The sequence below is a fragment of the Etheostoma spectabile genome, unplaced genomic scaffold (genome assembly GCF_008692095.1).
Source record: "Etheostoma spectabile isolate EspeVRDwgs_2016 unplaced genomic scaffold, UIUC_Espe_1.0 scaffold362, whole genome shotgun sequence".
Taxonomy (NCBI): Eukaryota; Metazoa; Chordata; class Actinopteri; order Perciformes; family Percidae; genus Etheostoma; species Etheostoma spectabile.
The window spans coordinates 361,260-368,320 of NW_022605592.1; the positions used below are offsets into that span (position 1 = coordinate 361,260).

The following is a 7,061-nucleotide window of genomic DNA, read 5'->3' on the forward strand; positions in this document are numbered from 1 at the left end:
TTGATTTTGATTTTCAAACATTTACATGACAGCATCAAGCTTCAGATCATGGGTTGTCTGGAACCAAACAAACTATAGACAGAACTTTTGCAACCATGTACAACACATGCGGTTGCAATTGATGAAGTAAATGTAATGACAAGAGTGCCATATCAATATACTTTCTTTTTTTAACTTTTTTTTATGATGTGTGATTTTTTTGTTTTGGTTCTTTTTATTTTTTTAATTTCCACACCGTGTGTATGTGTGGTGTGTGTGTGTGTGGTGTGTGTGTGTGTGGTGGTGTGGGTGTAGAGAGAGACACAGAGAGAGAGGGGGCGGGGGGCAGCTGACAGTAAATCTCCGCATGGCAGAGACGCAACGGGAGTTGCATTTAAAACAGCAGCATGTTTGAAACCCACGTTCACAGAAACTACTGGTTACTATGTAAGGACTAAAACCCCACGTTCACCAGAAATCTACTGGTTACTAGTAAGGACTACAATCCCCACGTTCACCGAAATTACTGGTTACTATGTAAGACTACAAACCCCAGTTCACCAGAAATCTACTGGTTACTATGTAAGGACTACAAACCCCCGTTCACCAGAAATCTACTGGTTATTACGTAGGACTACAAACCCCACGTTCACCAGAAATCTACTGGTACTATGTAAGGACTACAATCCCCACGTTCACCAGAAATCTACTGGTTACTATGTAAGGACTAACAACCCCACGTACCGAAAATCTACTGGTTACTATGTAAGGACTACAAACCCCACGTTCACCAGAAATTACTGGTTATTACGTAAGGACTACAAACCCCAGTTCACCGAAACTACATACTGGTTACTATTTAAGAGACTACAACCACCCGTTCACAGAAACCTACTGGTTACTATGTAAGACTACAAACCCCAGTTCACACAAAACCTACGGTTATATGTAAGGACTACAAACCACGTTCACAGAAATCTAGCGTTACTATGTAAGGACTACAAACCGAAGTTAAAACAAACCTGAAGCGAGAAACCCAAACGTTAACGGACAAAGATCGCAGACCGGAGAGAGAGAGAGAGAGAGAGAGAGAAAAGAGAGAGAGAGAGAGAGAGAGAGAGAGAAGAGAGAGAGAGAGAGAGAGAGAGAGAGAGAGAGAGAGAGAGAGAGAGAGAGGAGAGAGAGAGAGAGAGAGAGCATTTTCCATGTTCTGTGTGGTGTGATTGTCCGAGTGGGTTGTAGGCGGGGGGCTGTGATTATCACAGAACGCTGCGGGGCCAGTTGAAGAGTTTTCAGCGGTATAAGTCACAAAGCACTTTCACGCTTACAGAGTCCAAAATTCTGCAGCGCGTCTTTTAACTGGAACCAAAAAGCGCGCTCATATAGTCAATTCTCGCCTCATTGCACTGGCTTCCTGTACGTTTTAGGATTGATTTTAAGATTTTATTGTTTGTTTTTAAAGCTGTGAATGGACTGGCCCCAACATATCTCAGACCTCATCCAGATTTATAGGCCGGCGCGATACTGAGGTCAGAGAGCCGCTCCAGCTTGTGGTCCCAAAGACGAGACTTAAAACTGGGGGGACAGGGCCTTTTCGTGGCTGGACCTAGACTCTGGAACGCTCTGCCCCTCCATGTCCCAACAGCCCACTAGCCCCTCATGTCCCAACAGCCCCCCATGTCGAACAGCCCCAACAGTTGAGTGTTTAAGTCTCGTCTTAAGACACATTTTTATTCTTGGCTTTTAACTCCATGTGAGTTGTGTGGGCTCTGATGGCTCTTATGTTTTATGTATTTTAGTATTAGTATTTTTATCTTTTTTTTAACTTTTTAAACCAGATGCTCTATTTAGTTTTTACCATATTTCATTAATTGTTTTGTATGTTTGAGTTTTCTGTGCAGCACTTTGGTAACTTTGTGTTTGTAAAATGGCTAACAAATAAGTGGATGGATTGGATCACTATTTCATCTCATGAAACTTTCTATTTTTTTTCATTTTTTGTATTTGGTCACACAACCAGTATGTAAAGGCCTTAAGTGGACATTTGTGCCAAATTTGAAGAAAATCCATCAAGGCTATCTGGAGATATTGTGTAAACAAATATCAAAGAATTTTATGTTCTTTTCCACATGCATGTGCAGCACACAATCAATAACAGTAAGTAGTAGATAGTAAGGGCAAATATCGGCTAGGGAAAAAAGTCCTTCAGTTATGATATTGATTGATTAATTCACACACTACACAGAGTGGCACTAAGTTATCCCTGTATAGTGTATAGAAAAGGAACACACAGTTATGTGGCTCAGCCTCTGTGGTGTGTGTGTGTGTGTGTTGTGTGTGTTCTCATGCCCATTTTAGATCAGATTCCTTACAATACTAACACTGAAAACTCACAGGAAAACAAAGCGCCTGTAGCACAAAGCGCGCTAGCGCAGCTTTTTTTATTTGGCACCATGTCATCGTCACCTCAATTTCTTGCACGAGATGCGAGCGAATGTGTCCAGCCAGGCAGGTATCACACAGGTCTCAGGAAGACCACGGTGCAGCCGGATACTTTACAAAAATAAAACACCTACAGCCTGCTCAACTATTTTCAGGTTTCTAGACAAGTTTCAGGTTTCTAGACAACTGCTTAGAAGAAGCCATGGTGCTGATGTGGGGGGGGGGGGGGGGGGTCGGATGAGTCTGGGCTTTTAAAACCTTGAGATTGACATCACCTGGTCTTTCCAGACGATGATTGAGAACAATCCATGACACTGTCAGGTCTAGCTTTCCACAGGGGGGGGGGGGGGGGGGGGGGCTAAAAAAGCAGTGGGCCCAAACCTTTGCAGATGCCATTTTTGTTTCTGTATTTTGAAAGTGTATATGATGAAATAAAATCCTAACTTTTTGAAACATAGTATACAAATGTCTAGTCTGTCATTGATGGCCTTTTGGAGATTTTTCCATCTTTCCTGGTTCCCTAACCCTAACCCAACCCTTAATGCACATTAATACAAATGTTTACCTGGGGTGCCACAACTTTCAAACCCCACTGTAGGTTCATGGTGATTTTGGTCGGGAGCGAGGCACACAATAGGCCAGGGCGAAGAAACAGAGAGAGTAACCACACACACACACACACACACACACACACACACACACACACACAACACACCACACAGATCCACATCCACATACACACACCAGCAACATTTAGACTATACTTCAGTTTTCCACTCATCCGGTATCTTTCTATCGTAGCGGAGAGAGAGAGAGAGAGAGAGAGACTTTCTGATTAGCGGCCGGTTGGCCAGGTGCAGGCAGTATTTACGTTTAGTGTGTTTTTACTGCAAACCCTTCCTTCAGTCTTTTTCCCGTTGTCTTCTTACCCCCTGTCTTCTATCCGTAGTCCGGATTCGTGTTTGATGTATAAACATGGATAAAAAAACTAACATGAGTAATACAATCGTTTGGCATTGTTGCTTTTTTATATGAATTCTGATTCGGATGTGGTGTCTCTTAAATACGCCGATAGATATAACAAAAGCTCATACATTTTGTACAACTCAAATTTCCTTTTGTCACGGGGGGCCTATATTTGTGTATTTCTGACCTCTATGATAACGTTTTGCCAGCAGGGCGTCGCGCGCGGACTACCATGACAGCTCTGTGGCTGGACCTAGACTCTGGAACGCTCTGCCCCTCCATGTCCCAACAGCCCCAATAGCCCCTCCATTCCCAAGGCGCCGCGACCCCAGTCCGTACAGGCCCCCACCAACATTTGGGAGTTGTATTTGAAGTCTCTCTTAAAGACACATTTTATTCTTTGGCTTTTAAAAACCATCCATGTGAGTTGTGTGGTCCGTTCCTGATGGCTCTTACTGTTTATTGTATTTTAGTATTAGTATTTTATCTATTTTTTTTAACTTTTGAAACCAGATGCTCTTATTTAGGTTTTACCATATTTTACATTAATTGTTTGTATGTTTGAGTTTTCTGTGCAGCACTTTGGTAACTTTGTGTTTGTAAAATGTGCTATACAAATAAAGTGGATTGGATTGGATCACTCATTTCATCTCATGAAACTTTCTATTTTTTTTCATTTTTTGTATTTGTCACACAACCAGTATGTAAAGGCCTTAAGTGGACATTTGTGCCAAATTTGAAGAAAATCCATCAAGGCTATCTGGAGATATTGTGTAAACAAATATCAAAGAATTTTATTGTTCTTTTCCACATGCATGTGCAAGCACACAATCAATAACAGTAAGTAGTAGATAGTAAGGGCAAAATATCGGCTAGGGAAAAAAGTCCTTCAGTTATGATTATTGATTGATTAATTCACACTACTACAGAGTGCACTAAGTTCCATCCCCTGTATAGTGTATAGAAACGGAACACACAGTTATGTGGCTCAGCCTCTGTGTGTGTGTGTGTGTGTGTGTGTGTGTGTTCTCATGCCCCATTTTAGATCAGATTCCTTACAATACTAACACTGAAAACTCACAGGAAAACAAAGCCGCCCTGTAGCACAAAGCCGCTTAGCGCAGCTTTTTTTATTTTGGCACCCATGTCATCGTCACCTCAATTTCTTGCACGAGATGCGAGCGAATGTGTCCAGCCAGGCAGGTAATCACACAGGTCTCAGGAAGACCACGGTGCAGCCGGATACTTTACAAAAATAAAACACCTACAGCCTGCCTCAACTATTTTCAGGTTTCTAGACAAGTTTCAGGTTTCTAGACAACTGCTTAGAAGAAGCCATGGTGCTGATTGTTGGGGGGGGTCGGATGAGTCGGGGCTTTTAAACCTTGAGATTGACATCACCTGGTCTTTCCAGACGATGGATTGAGAACAATCCATGACACTGTCAGGTCTCAGCTTTCCACAGGGGGGGGGGGTGGGGGGGGGGGGCAAAAAACTGCAGTGGGCCCAAACTTTGCATGCCTTTTTTTAGTTTTCTGTTATTTGAAAGTGTATATGATGAAATAAATCCTACCTTTTTGAAACATAGTATACAAATGTCTAGTCGTCATTTGATGCCTTTTGGAGATTTTTCCATCTTTTCCTTGGCTTCCCCCTAACCCTAACCCTAACCCTTAATGCACATTAATACAAATGTTTACCTGGGGTGCCCAAACTTTCAAACCCCACTGTAGGTTCATGGTGATTTTGGTCGGGAGCGAGGCACACAATCAGGCACATGGTAAGAAACAGAGAGAGTAACACACACACACACACACACACACACACACACACACACACACACACACACACACAGATCCACATCTACATACACACACACAGCCACATTTAGACTATTACTTCAGTTTTCCCCACTCATCCGGTATCTTTCTATCGTAGCGAGAGAGAGAGAGAGAGAGAGAGAGCTTTCTGATTAGCGGCCGGTATGGCCAGGCGTGCAGGCACGTATTTACGTTTAGTGTGTTTTTACTGCAAGTCCCTCATTTGACGTGATGTAAAACATGGAAAAAAACAACAATAGTAATACAATCGTGGCATTGTTGCTTTTTTATCTGAATTTCTGCTATGATGGCTTAAAATACCATAATAAACAAAACCATAATTTTAAACTCAAATATATCCTTTCAACGCCTACTTTTTATCAACCCTCATGATAACGTCTCAGCAGGGCGCCGCACTCCCATGACAGCTTGGGTATCAGCATCCTTTTCAGTTGTTAGTGTGTGCCCCGATGTGGCGTTGATACAGTGATAGGGGTGTGTCTCAGGCAGGACCTCCCAGGAGGAGGGTGGACATCTGCTGCCTTTGAGGTCCTGTCACATGAAATTACAGACGTAGTCACGTCTCCTCCATCTCATATGTCCTTCTCAACATCCTCCCTTTCTACTCTACCTCTCCCTTCTATATCTGTCTCTGTATGTTCCCTCTTCCTCTCCACCCTCCTTTTCTTCACGTCTATACATCACATGCATTTTTCTCCTCGCTGTCCTTGACTCCTTTTTAGCCTCTCCAACCCCCCCATCAGACCTTCCTCCCCAGCCTCTAGGTCACAGGGAGCTGATCCAGCCTCCTGTTCCTGAGTCTTACTTAAACTTCAGTTCTGTCTGGCGGCCAGCAGCGGAGCTGTCCCAAAGCCCCAGGGATCCAACGACCTTAGGAAGGCACGGGGAGGAAATGCAAGATATACTGTAGTTTTAAAGGACAAAGTATAGCTTAAGAAGCAAAGGGAGGGCCCAAAAGTGGAAGAAGCAGAGAAACAGAGTAAGAAACATTACTGTAAGAGTCTAAAGAACGTTTGTCCGTTATGCAAAATATTAATTTTAAATTGTGAAAAGGACTTACTTAAGGACTTAGGTTGGTTTGTTGACTAGTACCAAATAATTACAAACTCTGGCTTACTTTGTAGAGAGGGAGCTTTATTGAGCAACGCATGCTTTTGTTGTAATTTTTCTCCTAAAGGGGCATTCAGATACAGTAGTTTTTTAAGAAATGTGCTCATTATTTTGCAGATCATGTTTATTTTCCATCAACAGCCCATGTATGGAGTATGCACAGAAATAGCCATAGCTGGAAAGTAAGGGTGTGAGACTAACTGATACGTTTTAGAAAACCAGAATCCGAACCACCCATCCAATCCCACCCCTCTACTGCTGTTGGCTGGTTCCACTAAAGAAATATATGCTTTAATCCATGCACAACATCCTCAAATTGAAAAAGGAAGACATGTTGGGCCCACCGTGCAATACCGCTTCTCAAAACACACAACTGTGCCAATAAATCCGCTAGTGCACCTTTAACCTCTCTCCATTTAAAAAGACAATGTGTGCCCTTACAACAGAATTCACCCGTTTGCATCCACTCATGTTTTTTTATTGACTCAGTTATGGAACGATTATGGGATGGCTTGATGTCCTGCAGCCTGTCAGGGTGCAAAATCCACACTAAACAATACGTTGGAACTAGGTACTTTGATACTAAAGTTGTGTGGATAGTTGTTGTAACATTATAAAAAATACAATGATCACGTACACTCGCAAACTGTTGGAAATGTGTAATTGTTCATAAGAAAGTAATCGGTAATCCTCTAGCTCAGGGGTCTTCAACGCTTCTTAAAC

At 42.5% G+C, this 7,061-nt stretch overlaps 1 protein-coding gene and 1 long non-coding RNA gene across 2 annotated transcripts in view; one reads left to right on the plus strand and one right to left on the minus strand.

Annotated features, from left to right (window-relative positions):
- ptchd4 (patched domain containing 4) overlaps positions 1 to 7,061 on the minus strand; it is a 51,613-nt gene that overhangs the window by 25,504 nt on the left and 19,048 nt on the right. The gene's annotated exons all lie outside the window — the stretch shown is intronic.
- LOC116686405 (uncharacterized) overlaps positions 1 to 7,061 on the plus strand; it is a 16,813-nt gene that overhangs the window by 3,874 nt on the left and 5,878 nt on the right. Inside the window, exon 2 of the long non-coding RNA XR_004331244.1 lies at positions 2,148 to 2,150. This is a non-coding gene — a long non-coding RNA (uncharacterized LOC116686405). The remainder of the gene's footprint in view (positions 1 to 2,147; positions 2,151 to 7,061) is intronic.